Source organism: Oryx dammah, unplaced genomic scaffold (assembly GCF_014754425.2).
Source record: "Oryx dammah isolate SB20612 unplaced genomic scaffold, SCBI_Odam_1.1 HiC_scaffold_27, whole genome shotgun sequence".
Classification (NCBI taxonomy): domain Eukaryota; kingdom Metazoa; phylum Chordata; class Mammalia; order Artiodactyla; family Bovidae; genus Oryx; species Oryx dammah.
This window is the reverse complement of record NW_024070211.1, coordinates 13,484,755-13,499,783: the sequence shown is the minus strand read 5'-3', so window position 1 is coordinate 13,499,783 and position 15,029 is coordinate 13,484,755. Positions and strand designations below refer to the sequence as shown.

Sequence of the window (15,029 nt, the reverse complement as noted above, 5' to 3'; positions counted from 1 at the left end):
AAGAGCTGGGTTGGATCCCTGGGTTGGGAAGATCCCCTGGAGAAGGAAATAGGCAACCCACTCCAGTATTCTCTCCTGTAGAATTCCATGGACAGAGGAGCCTGGTGGGCTACAGTCCATGGGGTTGCAAAGAATAAGATACAACTGAGCAACTAACACCAACTGTGTTTATTGTCCTTTTTGATTTCATTATCTGTATGTTCTTAGATCATCCCTCACCCAATCTCCTGTGTTTCTTGGAATATTTTAGTATAGTTTTATATTTTCATCTTTAATCTGGAGTTTCTGTGTATTGTGTAGGCAGGAAATAGTGATGTAATTTTACTTTGCCTCAAGTTGTTAATTACTAATTCTAGCACTATTTATTGGTTTGAAAGACGTCCTTTATAATAAATTCTCTTCCCATATATGCATCTGTTCTGATTCATTTGTTTTATTGATATGTTTATTCTTACTGCAGGGCTAGTTTTTGTTTTTTAAAAAATAATCTTTATTGAGGTATAGCTGACATAAAATGCACACATTTAAAATGTATAATTTGTTAAGTTGTGACATGTCAAAGTATTCATCTGTGAAACCTTCACTACAATTAAGATAATGACAGTTCCTATCTTCTCCAAAAGTTTTGTTGGCCCTTTGTAGTTCATCTCAGCAGCAACCAATAATCTGCTTTTTGCTTAAGTCTAGGCTTCTATTTGTTGTATTTTAGTGGCATTTGGCTTGACATTAAAGCAATTTTTGTTATTTCTAGAATCACCCTCATAGCCCATCCCCCAGAGTTTTGACTTGCAGTTCCATTTGCTTGAGTGCTCCTGTCTCTAATGTCTATGAAAGTTGCTCATATACCTTCTTTCAGTCCTTTGTTTAAGTTACCTTCTCAGTGAAGCTTTTTGTGAACATTGTTTAAATTGTAACTGTCTCCCTCCCCTGCTTTCATTTTCTCAGTGCCTTAATCCCCCATTTTGTAATTTGCTATCCCTACTTTCCAAAATGTTTACAGTGAGGATTTACTGTTTTTTATAGTTCAAAATTTCCTAAAAGCCATCGTTTTTAGTATAGGAAACAAAACATGTGTTCTGATTTTTTAAAATCCAATTTCAAACGTTACTCTAGGGCACCCACAGTCTCCAAGTTTAAAACCTAATAAATTTGTTATATCTAAAGTCCCTCTCATTAGTGACTTCCCTGGTGGCTCAGATGGTAAAGCGCCTGCCTACAAAGCGGGAGACCCAGGTTCGATCCCTGGGTTGGGAAAGTCCTATGGGGAAGGAAATGGCAACCCACTCCAGTACTCTTGCCTGGAAAATCCCATGGACAGAGAAGTGTGCTAGGCTACAACCATGGGGTCGCTAAGAGTAGGACACGACTGAGTGACTTCACTTTGACTTTCAAAGTCCCTCTCAACTCTGACAAGGAAAACTTCCATGGTTCATGACCTCACAGTAATACAAATTACAGGGTAAGAAACTACAGGTAGTAGTTCTGAAAAAGGAGCAGATGAAGGTTTACTATTTGTATAACATTAGGAAGAATTCTGTAAACAAACAACCCATATAAAATACATACCAGTGTATGTATTAAAAAGATTATTAAGTTCTGTCTCCTCCTTTGTATTCTGTCTCTTGGTTAAGAATCACTGATATTTTCATTTTCATATCCTGCTTTTTTTTAATCCAGAGGAGGTAGAAGTCTATTAAAATATTTTCTCCCACAGATACAGTTTTGGATTTATGTATTACATTTTCCCTTAGGATCATGAAGTCCAGAATGAGCTGTTTGATGTGCTTGGTAGCTGCCCTCTTTGATTCTGTTGCTGTGAGGTATCTGGATAGACTTACTACTCATTGAGAATTTCTATTCCCTTACGTGCTACAAACGATAGAATGTTGAAACACAGGAGGAGTGAGGGTTAGTGACAAGACTGCTGAATGGAAGAAGACGTTTACTAGGCTCCCTGGCTGAAGACCTTTTAGATAGGGAGCTCTTATTTCCTGTGCCAACTATTTGTATTGTAACAGTAATAATGAACTGTTGAAACTTGAGAAACTGTTTCTCTGAGAAATGTTTGATTACTGATATAGAATGCCTTTGTTATCACACTAGAGTTTATTCCCCTTACATCTAAACATATATCCACCAACTTTGCAGATATGTTAAAACAAGTCATTTCTTTTGGTGATGATTGTAATTTTGTTTCTCAGTATTATAAGTGAACTAAGGACTCTTTCCGTGGCCTAATTTCATTCTCCGTATCCTAATGAACAGTGATTTAAAAATCAAAAATTTCCCCTCCCATTAAAAAGAATGACTTGTAGGTATTTTTGAGTTCTAAAAATCAGTAAATTCTCATTGTAAATATTTCAGAAAGTATAGTTATAAAATCATAAAAATAAAAACACCCAAGTAACAAACCAAAAACCAACCACCCCTCATCTATAATTCAGCCCTAAAAATCTTCTGTAATATGTCCATCTAGTTGTTTTATTCAGAACCTACAAAATGTTAATCATTCCTTTTTATCTGATAACAAGGATAATTGTTTCTTTTAAAAATTTTTACTTATTTGGCTGCGTCAGGTCTTCATTTTGGCATGCAGTCAGTCAGTAGTGCCAGCGCCTGGGCTTGGTTGCTCCACAGTAGGATCTTAGCCCTTGATCGGGGATCAAATCTGTTCCCCAAGGTGGATTCTTAACCACTGGACCACCAAGGAAGCCCCTGACTGTCTGTTCTTTTTGGGTGCACCGGATCTTTGTTGAGGTGCTCAGGCTTCTCATCTCAATGGCTTCTCTTGCTGCAGGTCTTGGGCTTTAGAGCTTGAAGGCTTTCGTAGTTGTGGCTCTCTGGTTCTAGGGCATGGGCTCAGTACTTGTGGTGCGTGTGGAATATCCCTGGACTAGGGAGTGAACCCGTGTCCCCTGAATTGGCAATCAGATTTTAACCACTGGACCATCAGGGAAGTCCCATCCTTGGGTTAATTCTGCTTGGGACTCTGAACTTCCTAGATTTGGTTAACTGTTTCCCTTCCCATGTTAGGGAAGGTTTCAGCTATCATGTCTTCAAATATTTTCTTGGGTCCTTTCTCTCCTCTCTCTGGGATCCCTATAATGAGAATGTTGGCACATTTAGTGTTGTCCCAGGGTTCTCTTAGGCTGTCTTCGTTTCTTTTCCTCTGTTCCATTCCACAACAGTGATTTCCACCATTCTGTCTTCCACGTCATTTATCCATTCTTCTGCCTCAGTTATTCGTTATTGATTCCTCCTAGTGTATTTTTCATTTTAGTTATGGTATTCTTCATCTCTGTTTGTTGTTTAGTTCTTCTAGGTCCTTGGTAAACTTCTTGCATCTTCTCCATTCTTTTTCCAAGATCCTGGATCATCTTCACTATCATTATTCTGAAATTCTTTTCTGGTATGTTGCCTATCTCTATTTAGCTGTTTTTCTGGGGCTTTATCTTGTTCCTTCATCTAGGGCATGATCCTCTGCCTTTTCATGTTAACTTTCTATGATTGTGGTTTTCATTTCCAAGGCTGCAGAGTTGTAATTCTTTTTCTGTTGTCTCCCTGGAGCCTCTTCATAGTCAGCTGGTACTTCCATTCCCAGCAACTGTTTTCTGTCTCAGTGGCTTTGCCTTTTCCAAAATGTCATATATGTACTGTAAATGTATGTAGCTCTTGAATCTGGTTTCTTTCACTTAAAGAAAGAAAGTTGCTCAGTTGTGTCTGACTCTTGTGACCCCATGGACTACACAGTCCATGGAATTCTTCAGGCCAGAATACTGGAGAGGGTAGCCATTCCCTTGTCCAGGGGATTGTCCCACCCCAGGGATTGGACCCAGGTCTCCTGCATTGCAGGTGGATTCTTCACCAGCTGAGCCACCGGGGAAGCCCAAGTAAATATTCTTTCACTTAGCATACTACATTTGAGAACCTGTGTTGTGTTTAACACTAAATGGAGCCTTTTAACTAGTAGTGTACCATTAAATAGGCTTCCATGGTGACTCAGAGGTAAAGAATCCACTTGCTCATGCAGGAGACGTGCGTTCCCCTGGGTTGGGAAGATCCCCTGCGGAAGGAAATCTCAACCCACTCCAGTGTTCTTGCCTGGGAAAGCCCAGGGACAAAGGAGCCGAGCAGGGTACAGCTCATGAGGTTGCAAGAGTCGGACATGCTTTAGTGACTGAAACAACAAACAACAGTATCATTAAACAGTTATATGGCAGCTTATCCATTTTATGTGCTCGGTTGACTGGAGTGTTTGGTGTAGTAATTGCTGAGGATGGCATGTGGGAGGCATATTTTATTAACTCTTTTGTATATTGTGTTCCTGTAGCCTTTATACATGAAAGACAATTGTGTCAAGACATAAAATCTTTGGACTGTAGATAGTAGATCTTACTGACTTTGGCAGGTAGTGTTTTAGAGAACCAAGAGTAAATTCTGTTTTTTCCCCTTGCTCTGATACTTACAGAATTCTCCAACTTCAGGATAGTTTGGTCAGGAGGTGATTTTTGTGTACTCTGTGGGTGAGACCTTTTGATCTGCATAGTTTTATAGCTTGAGGATGGTTCTTTGGTTACGTTTGATTATTTTAGATTTTTCCTTGGGAATTATTTTAAGTTGTGTCTTCATTATTTCTTCATAGCAGTCATCTTTTTTTAATTTATAATTTTGACTTAGTTATTTGTTGATTCCTGTAGTTGTAAAAAATAATACAGAGAGATCGTTTGTATACTTTTTTCTGTTTCCCCTAGTGGTATCATTTTACAGTATAACCTTTGCAGGTAACGTTGTGTACTATAGCATCACACTAATTTATTGACATTGATAAAATCCATCCAGTCCTAGTCACATTTCTCCAGGGTTACTTGTACTCATTTGGATGCATGTGTATGTATGAAGTTCTGTATAATTTTACGATCTGCTAGATTCATATTCCTGCCACCACAAAGTACTAAGTAGCTCTTAAACAAGGAACCCTTGAGTAGCCCTTTTTAAATACACCCACCTTCCCTTTGTAGGGCTGTAGGGGCCTCCCCGCAACCACTAATGTATCCAGTCTTCCATTTCCACAGTTTTGTCATTTCAGGAACGTTATGGCAATGGAGTCATGCTGTCTGCAGCCTTTGAGGGGCCTTCCCTGCGCCGCATCCTTTTCTGGAGCCCCACCCAAGCGGCTGCCTGGGGGGCCCTCTTTTCATTGCTGCGCCGTGTGCGTGGTGTAGATGCACTGCAGGTGCAGGGTTTTAACCTGTGGAAAGACATGAGGGTTGATTCCATTTTTTAATTATTATAAATAAAGCTGTGAACATTCATGTACAAATTTTTGTGTGAACATGAGAATGGAGTCCAGTTGCTGGGTAATATGGTAGTTCCACGTTTAGTCTTTTAAGAAGCTGCCAAATTGTTTTCTAGACCAGTAATGTTGGAATAATCCAATTTTTCTGCACCCTACTAGCATTTGGTGGTATTACTGGTTTTTATTTTAGCCATTCTGATACATATGTAATGATCTTTCATTGTGATTTTAATCTGTGTTTACCTGATGACTAATGGTATTCAATGTATTTTCATGTGAGCAGCTATCTTTATTTTTTAATGTGGTGTTTAATTCTTAGTTTTATATGATCTTAATTTTTAATAAAAGTACTAAGTTCTGATTGCTAGTTTCTGTATGTTCCCTTTATCCAATAACATTTGTGGAAGTTCCATTTATAAATTTGATAAGAGATCTTTGCTTAGTTTGTGGATCATTTAACTTAGTACACATTACTTGTAAACATAAAAGGAATGACTTATTTTTAAACCAAATTTGGCAAACTATAGCCTCTGCCAAATCTAGCTTGCGGCCTTGAGCTAACAATGGTTTTTACATTTTCAAGTTTGTAGTTGAAAGTAAAAGGGCTTTCCAGGTGACACTAATGGTAAAGAACCTGCTGCCAATGCAAGAGACATAAGAGACACGGATTCGGTCCCTTGGTTAAAAAGATCCCCTGGAGGAGGGCGTGGCAACCCACTCGAGTGTTTTTGCCTGGAGAATCCCATGGACAGAGGAGCCTGGCAGGTTGCATTCCATAGGGTTGCACAGAGTCAGACATGACTGAAGCAACTTAGCATGCGTGCATGCGTGAAACTGAAAAACAAAGAATATATGACAAAAACCCTGTCTAGCCCTCAGTGTTATGTGCTCAGGTGCCTATTTGTGTCCAACTCTTTGCAACCTTTGCGATTGTAGCCTGGCAGGCTCCTCTGTCCATGGGATTTTTCAGGCAAGAAATACTAAATGCGTTGCCATTTCCTTCTCAAGGGAATTGTCCAGACCCAGGGATCTAACCTTGTGTCCCTTGTGTGTCCTGTGTTGCAGATGGATTCTTTACTGCCGAGCCATCAGGGAAGCCATGCAGCCCAGAAAGCCTGTATTATTTATTTCTTGATCTGTTATAGAAAGTGTTTGCCATCTCCTATTTTTTAATAACAGTGTTATTGTTATAAGATATTCACATATCATAAAATTTACCCTTAAATTTACACTTTGGTGGATTTTAGTATGTTTGCAGTACTAAGCAACCATCATGCTTCTAACACTGGAACACTTAGCACTCCCAAAAGAACCCCTGTACTCATTAGTAGACATTGTTTATTTCCTCCTTTCCTAAGTCCTTGGCAAGCACAAACCTATTCTTGTCTCGTTTATTATGGATATTTCCTATTCTGAGATCATATAATATGTGGCCTTTTGTGTCCGGCTTCTTTGATTTAGCATATTTTTAAGATTCATGGATATTGTATCATGTATCAGTACTTCATTCTCTTCCTTCTTTTTGCTGTGCAAGCATGGCTTGTGGGATCTTAGTCTCCAACCAGGGATGGAACTTGTGCCTTATGCAATGGAAATGTGGAGTCCTAACCACTGAACTGCCAGGAAATTCCCTGTACTCCATTTCTTTTTTATGCCTGAATAATATTCCTTTGTACGATGTATATTATTTTTTGTTTATACGTTTATCAGTTGATGGATGTTTGATTTTTTTTTCAATTGTCTTCTATTTGAATCTGTGTCCTTTTCCTCCAGATTGACTTCTCAGTTTTGTTTGCGTCATTAATTATTCAGCTTATTACTCTTTCCTGCTTTGTGAATGTTAAAATTTGCTATGAATTTTTGTCTATATACCTGTTATTTATTCTCTCCTTCAACAGGTAGATCATTTTTAGTCTTCTCTTTAATATCTTGAGATTTCCTTTCCTTGGTTAAGTAGTTTTTTCTCTGTAGTCCCAATACTCCTTGTCTCCTTTTGATTATCCTTGTATTAACAAAGAGGAATCCTTGAGCTTTAGCCAGAGATGGGCTGTATGGGTTGTTATATTTTCATATTTTGAGCTGAGTAACAGGGTAATCTAGTCATCTCTTTTTCCATTTTTGGGTTTCCAGCAGGCTTTCATCTAGTGCAACTTCATGGCCTAAACAGTTGGAGTACCCTCAAAACATTTTGATCCCTAATATACCAGACACTGGTTCAGAGTCAAACTCTGGAATCAGCTTGTCTGTGTAACTCTGGAAAAGTTATTTAACCTTTTTCTGCCTCAGTTTCCTCCTATATTAAAAAAAGTGAGTAATGGAGGATAATTAGGAATTATTTCATAGTTTGAGAATGAAAGCACTTTGCTGCCTAGTACACAGTTAATAAATACTAGCTGTGATAACAGTTATTTTGTATGGCATAGAAGGAGAATCCTGTCTCTGTAGAAACAGCTTCTGAGTACACCATAACCTTTTTATTTACTGAGTATTGTTAAAGAGAAGTGCACAATGAGCACCTTTGCTCACTGCTTATTTTTTTCCTCTCATTTCTTTTAGTTATTTAAGACGTTTCTAGAATAGGGTTATTACTTTGAAAGATATTGATATAAAAGACTTCATGAATGTTAAGTTATTTTCAGAAGATTCTGAGTTGTTTCATTGGTATTATAGAAAATGTAGAAACTACTGAAGAAGTTACAAATTAACATTTGAATATATTACTTTCTTATTTTCTGCATGTCTCTGTGGAAATACATACTCTTTTTTATATGTACAGATTTGTAGCCTATTACAGAATCTTTACACATAAACATATTCTAAGAATTTCAAAACTGTTTTAAGTAGCTGCATGCTGCTGCTGCTAAGTCGCTTCAGTCGTGTCTGACTCTTGTCGACCCCATAGACGGCAGCCCACCAGGCTCCCCCGTCCCTGGGATTCTCCAGGCAAGAACACTGGAGTGGGATGCCATTTCCTTCTCCAGTGCGTGAAAGTAAAAAGTGAAAGTGAAAGTGAAGTCGTGGCCGACTCTTAGCGACCCCACGGACTGCAGCCTGGCAGGCTCCCCCATCCATGGGATTTTCCAGGCAAGAGTACTGGAGTGAGGTGCTATTGCCTTCTTGGAAATAGCTGCATAAAATTCTGTAAATGCATATCTGTGGAATTTAATAATTCCTGTTGTATTTAAACTTTTTTTTTAAACCACTTTCCCTAAGACAAAGCCATGTTGAAGGTTCTTTGTTAACAAATCTTTGCCCATGTTTCTGGTTGTATGCTTCAGATGAATTTCTAGAAGTAGAACTACGGGATCAAAGGGCGTGAACATTTGTAAAACCTGATGCGTGTTGTCAGATTTATTTCTTTTGGAAGCCAGCTGTATACCATTCAGATAGATCACTATGGGTGGTAGTTGCCAGACATGCAGAGATAAAGATATATCATTGTCTTTAGTTTTATACTTTTTAGATTGGGTTCTTTCATCATATTAATTAGTTTCTCTCTTTTAATTAAAGTGGCCTGCTCTCATTACTGATTTCAGCTTGATCATGATTGGTAAAATTAAGAAAAAGAACCAGAAATTGTGAGGTTTTTATATTTAAAGGTCACTAGTATCATAGGGTTCATTAACTGCTTCTGAAATATTTATTCTTTTCAATTTGTAAATCATTTTATGTTTAGGAAGTGCTGACATTTACATGAGGTATATATTATAATATAGTACAGTAGCAAATCAGTTTTGATAACTGATTTGCTTTGATAAACGGATAGTTTATCTTTTTGGTTGGTTAACCATCCAGTCTGAATGCCATCAACACATTAGATGATCTAAAACTTCAATGGTATTTAATTGCCAAAGGTAGTAGCAGTTTTGAAATGATAAATAATAATAGAAAACCAAAACTTTGACCTAATTCTGGCTGCTGTGGTGACTTCATTCCTGCCCTACCCTGCTGTGTTATCATGGAAGGGACTATAAAAATAGTACAGTGATCAGTTTCTGGAACAACAGTTGTTTAAGCCAGGTGTTCTGTGTCCTTTGTGCTTGTCTTTAATGAGAAAAGATAGAAGTGATAGTAAAAGAGTTAGAGATCTGAATTTGAATTCCACTTTTGATCTTTCTGCTCTGTGACTTTGGACAGATTATACCTCATCTATAAACTGGAATAATTTTGCAGTTCAGTGCCTTGAAAACTCAGTAAATATACTGGTATTTAGTGTTGTTATTGACAGTGAATAAATAGCATCACGTAGTAGGGTTTGCATTCTCCCGAGCTAAAAGAGTTTTTTGTTTCTGGTTTTTCCCAGTAATCAAGAATACTGTTGATTTAGTTATGTATTACTATAGCAATGTAATAACTTTTTGTTTTTCTTAACAAAATGGGGATAAAAGTACTTGCATTTTCAGATTGTTAGGACTGTTAAAGAGATCATACAGCATAAAAGGATTTTTATAGGACAGGGCCTGTCACAACATAAGTTTCAGTAAATATTTATTGTTTTATTGTTTATAATACAGATATAATAGACCAGAAGATGGTGTGGAACAGACTTATTAAGTGTTTTTCCCTTAATGTGCTTTGTGCTTAGTTGCTCAGTCATGTCTGACTCTTCATGACCCATGGACTGTAGCCTGCCAGGCTCCTCTGTCCATAGGGATTCTCTTAGGCGAGAATATTGGAGTAAATTGCCATTTCCTTCTACAGAGTGTCTTCCCAACCCAGGGACTGAACCCAGGTCTCCTGAATTGCAGGCAGATTCTTTACTGTCTGAGCCACCAGCGAAGCCTTTTTCCCTTAATGATTAAATTCAAATTAGGTTAATTCTCACATTCCATTTCTTCTCATTGCTCAAGTTTCTCCTGCATTTGCTTGGCCCTTTCTCACTGGTATCTCCTTCCCGTAATGATTTTTGGCACCAGATCTTCTGCTTGTATTGTTCTGGATCTGTGTTAGTGAAATTGAGCCATTGTGATCTAGGATTGCCTTTGCAAAAATCCTCTAGGGGAACAAAGGTAGGTGTGGAGGAGAAAAGTGCCTGATAACTGAGATTCAGTGGTTGAGGAAATAAATATTCTACTAAGGGCAGTTTTAGTCTCAACTTATAGATGTCTGTTCTAGGTAGCAAAATTTCAGGGTGTTAAATGAAAGAACACCAGGGATTCTCTTCGAATCCCAGAGTAGGAAATGTATACATGGGCCTCAGGGGCACCAGGAGGCTGTTTCCATAGGGGTTCTATAGTCTCTTGTCTCTGATTTTTTTTTTTTTCCTGCACATTCTTTCTCTATGTTGACTATCTGCTTATTCACCAGGTTATACTTGACCCAAAGTGACAGCTCCAACTGCCAGATCTTTAGCGAATTTCACTTTATCCATAGCTTTCTGGCCCAAATGCTAAGAGGAATCTGATTAGCTTATGATTTCTCTTCAGATTGATACTAGATACTAGGAGTTTGGCCATTTAGAAGAATACTTTTCATATAGTTATTTGTGGCCAGAGGTAGTAGGAATCATGAAGTTGCCCTTTCTAGGCAGGTGTCTTAAAACATGTCTGTTAGAGAAAATATTTTGACAAGTGTTTATTTGTTGGGAAGTTAATTTTTCCAAGTGCAGTACGTAGGTCTGTTTTAAAATATAAACTTCCAGTGTGATTTCATTAATAACCAACTCAGTGATACCTATTGTGTTAGAGTTTGGTTCTTGTTTGAAAGCAGCTGAGAACTGGTCAAACTGGCTCAAGTAAAGGGACATTCATTGTAAAGACACCCCAAGCAGTTAAGGGACAGTAATCCAAGGACAGAAATGCTAGTAAATAAATAAGGCCAGTAAATAAATAAATGCTAGTAAATAAGAAAGGCAATGCCAAAGAATGTTCAAACTACCACACAATTGTACTCATCTTACATACTAGTAAAGTAATGCTCAAAATTCTCCAAGCCAGGCTTTAGCAATACATGAACTGTAACCTTCTAGATGTTCCAGCTGATTTTAGAAAAGGCAGAGGAACCAGAGATCAAATTGCCAACATCTGCTGGATCATCGAAAAAGCGAGAGAGTTCCAGAAAAACATCTATTTCTGCTTTATTGACTATGCCAAAGCCTTTGACTGTGTGGATCACAATAAACTGTGGAAAATTCTGAGAGAGATGGGAATACCAGACCACCTGACCTGCCTCTTGAGAAACCTATATGCAGGTCAGGAAGCAACAGTTAGAACTGGACATGGAACAACAGACTGGTTCCAAATAGGAAAAGGAATACGTCAAGGCTGTATATTGTCACCCTGCTTATTTAACTTACCTGCAAAGTACAGCATGAGAAACGCTGGGCTGGAGGAAGCACAAGCTGGAATCAAGATTGCTGGGAGAAATATCAATAACCTCAGATATGCAGATGACACCACCCTTATGGCCGAAAGTGACGAAGAACTAAAGAGCCTCCTGATGAAAGTGAAAGAGGACAGTGAAAAAGTTGGCTTAAAGCTCAACATTCAGAAAACTAAGATCATGGCATCTGGTCCCATCGCTTCATGGGAAGTAGATGGGGAAATAGTGGAAACTGTCAGACTTCATTTTTTTGGGCTCCAGAATCACTGCAGATGGTGATTGCAGCCATGAAATTAAAAGGGGCTTACTCCTTGGAAGGAAAGTTATGACCAATGTAGACAGCAAAAGCAGAGACAGTACTTTGCCAACAAAGGTCCGTCTAGTCAAGGCTGTGGTTTTTCCAGTAGTCATGTATGGATGTGAGAGTTGGACTGTGAAGAGAACTGAGCACTGAAGCATTGATGGGTTTGAACTGTGGTGTTGGAGAAGACTCTTGAGAGTCCCTTGGACTGCAAGGAGATCCAACCAGTCCATTCTAACAGAGATCAGTCCTGGGTGTTCATTGGAAGGACTGATGCTAAAGCTGAACCTCCAGTACTTTGGCCACCTCATGCAAAGTGTTGACTCATTGGAAAAGACCCTGATGCTGGGAGGGACTGGGGGCAGGAGGAGAAGGGGACGACAGAGGATGAGATGGCTGGATGGCATCACTGACTCGATGGACATGAGTTTGGGTGAACTCCGGGAGTTGGTGATGGACATGGAGGCTTGGCGTGCTGCGATTCCTGGGGTCACAAAGAGTCGGACACGACTGAGCGACTGAACTGAACTGAATACAGATCTGCTTAAAAATCTTATAAACTAATTTGTTACATATTTGGATCATTAATTTCTTACATTTGGATTACTTTGTACCCAAGTCTAAATTTCAGGTTTTGTTTTCTTTGACTGTAATTTTGGCTGGGCAAAAGAAAGACAGAAATCAGAAATCTAAACAGAGAAGCAGAGAAGTAGGAGGAGAACCACGAGATCATAGTGGTATGGAAATCAAGGAATGAAGGAATTTGAGAAGGTTTTTTTTTTTTTTTTTTTTTAAATGAAAACAAAGAACCTGAGGTTTAACTTGTGGTGATTTTTATTTTCATATTTTAGAAGTTTCTGTACTGATTAGAATGGAGAATGGAAATTTCTCTGAATTGATGATTTGGCTGAGAATCAAGAAGAGAAAAATTAGTTTTACTTTGAAATGCTAGGTTTTAGAAAGTAAGTTAGATGTGTATAATGTGATCTAGGTGCTTCTAATATTGATTTTGACAATGCTGACCTGTAGAGAGAGAGGCTCCCCTTCCCGGAATGACCAAAACTGAGGATAGGGAAAAAAAAAGATGGATGTGTGAAGACATTCCAGTAACTTAAAGAGAAGAAACTGTGAAGTGGATGTAGTTGAATACATGCCTAGTAAGTATTGGACATGTTGTTTCATTTAATATTGATAGCAAGTGTGTCAAGTAGTCAGTGCTACCTCAGTTTTACAGATGGAAATAGTGAAGTTCATTGATTCTGATAAGGGTATGAGATGTTGGGTATGATGAGTAGGGCTTCTCAAGAAATGCAGTTTTGACTATCATTCTTAAAGATTTATAAAGTGATGCATTTGCTTAGTTTTTCATTTTCCAAATGTGATGTATAGTTTTGGGCTATCTATTTTGATTTTATAACTTGCTATGTAGTTTTGCCTGGAAAATCCCATGGATGGAGGAGCCTGGTAGGCTGCAGTCCATGGGGGGTTGTGAAGAGTCGGACACAACTGAGTGACTTCACTTTTACTTTTTACTTTCATGCATTGGAGAAGGAAATGGCAACCCATTCCAGTGTTCTTGCCTGGAGAATCCCAGGGACGGGGGAACCTGGTGGGCTGCCGTACACAGGGTCGCACAGAGTCGAACATGACTGAAGTGACTTAGCAGCATGTTGGTAAAACACCAACTTATTTTCGAAATTCTGATTTTGGTTAGGACAAGATCCTTGGTAGAAATAGAAGGCTTACAAAAGAAATTTCTGGGATCTGGGAAATGGAAAGGAAACTCAGAAGCTTGGTCGTTTATACAGATGACCCTTCTTGGGTGGGATGAGGGATATGAGGTAGGTCAGACCCTAAGGTCTTACTTTGTGGCTTTAGTAAAAGGGAGTAAGAGATGCCTTTATAGGGAGGGGCAGCAGTAGAGAAACTGGATGGGTGTAAGATGAATAACTGGCCAGTAGCCCAAAGACAAAAATAGGAAGTAGTTTTGGGAAACCAAAGGGAATAAATTATTTAGGAAGTCTTATAGACATTCAGCGGAGAAGGAAATGGCAACCCACTCCAGTGTTCTTGCCTGGAGAATCCCAGGGACGGGGGAGCCTGGAGGGCTGCCATCTTTGGGGTCGCACAGAGTCGGACACGACTGAAGCGACTTAGCAGCAGCAGCATAGACATTCAGCAAAAGTGAAGATGAAATTGAAAGTGAAAGTCTCTCAGTTGTGTCCGACTCTTCATGACCCCATGGGCTGTAAAGTCCATGGAATTCTCCAGGCCAGAATACTGGAGTAGATAGCCTTTCTGTTTTCCAGGGGATCTTCCCATCCCAGGGATCAAACCCAGGTCTCTCACATTGCAGGCGGATTCTTTACCAGCTGAGCCACAAATTAGTAAACTTTTAATTAAAGAAACCCTAACATTAACTCATCACTCAGACTGAATACTAGAGAAAGGGGGGAAGTATAGCTGTACAAGAACTTAAAGAGAGTTCTGTCCTGATGGGAGCATTTTCTCTGATTATAATTTACAGCTAGCTTTTCTCCTTCATAATAGAATAAGTTTCTTAGTTTCTTCGTTAACCTGCCCATGAAGTTTCTTACAGTAATCTGAGTTTTCATCACTCGATTTCTCTTGATTCCTGAGCTGCTTCTGATGATTAGTTTTGTTTTCTGGGAAGAGTTACGTGGAGTCTGCCTTATGCTGATGATCACACCAAGTACGGCTCCCATTATAAACAAGAAATACCTGACTTGTTAAAAGCGCCTGTGAGAGTGACTTGGTTTATCTTCTCCACTTGACCGTGGGCACATGGTTTCTGTACAAGCAAAGCAGACTTGAGAAAGAGAGCTTCATTCTCATTGTCTAAAGGAGGTAGGAGAAGGGGTGGTTTACCTTGTAGGTGAGGCAGAGACAGACGCTCCAAAAGAGGAAGAGCTTGAGGTGAACAGAGAGCTAAAGAGAGGGAGACAGGAGAGGCAAGAGAGTGAGCGAGCCAGCAAATAAAATGTGGTAGAAAAGAGAATGAAGAGCGGGTGGAAGGCAGTATAGAAAGGGATGGAAATTGCTGTGAGAGCAGGATGGGCAAATTTTGAAGGTAGGGGGAAGAGACAGTTG

General features: G+C 39.1%; 1 protein-coding gene and 1 non-coding gene across 18 annotated transcripts in view; both read left to right on the top strand.

Annotated features, from left to right (window-relative positions):
- Positions 1–15,029, top strand: part of PUM1 (pumilio RNA binding family member 1) — a 125,309-nt gene that overhangs the window by 17,556 nt on the left and 92,724 nt on the right. The gene's annotated exons all lie outside the window — the stretch shown is intronic.
- TRNAC-ACA lies at positions 1,183–1,254 on the top strand. Its single transcript has one exon. It is a non-coding gene; the product is annotated as a tRNA-Cys (tRNA).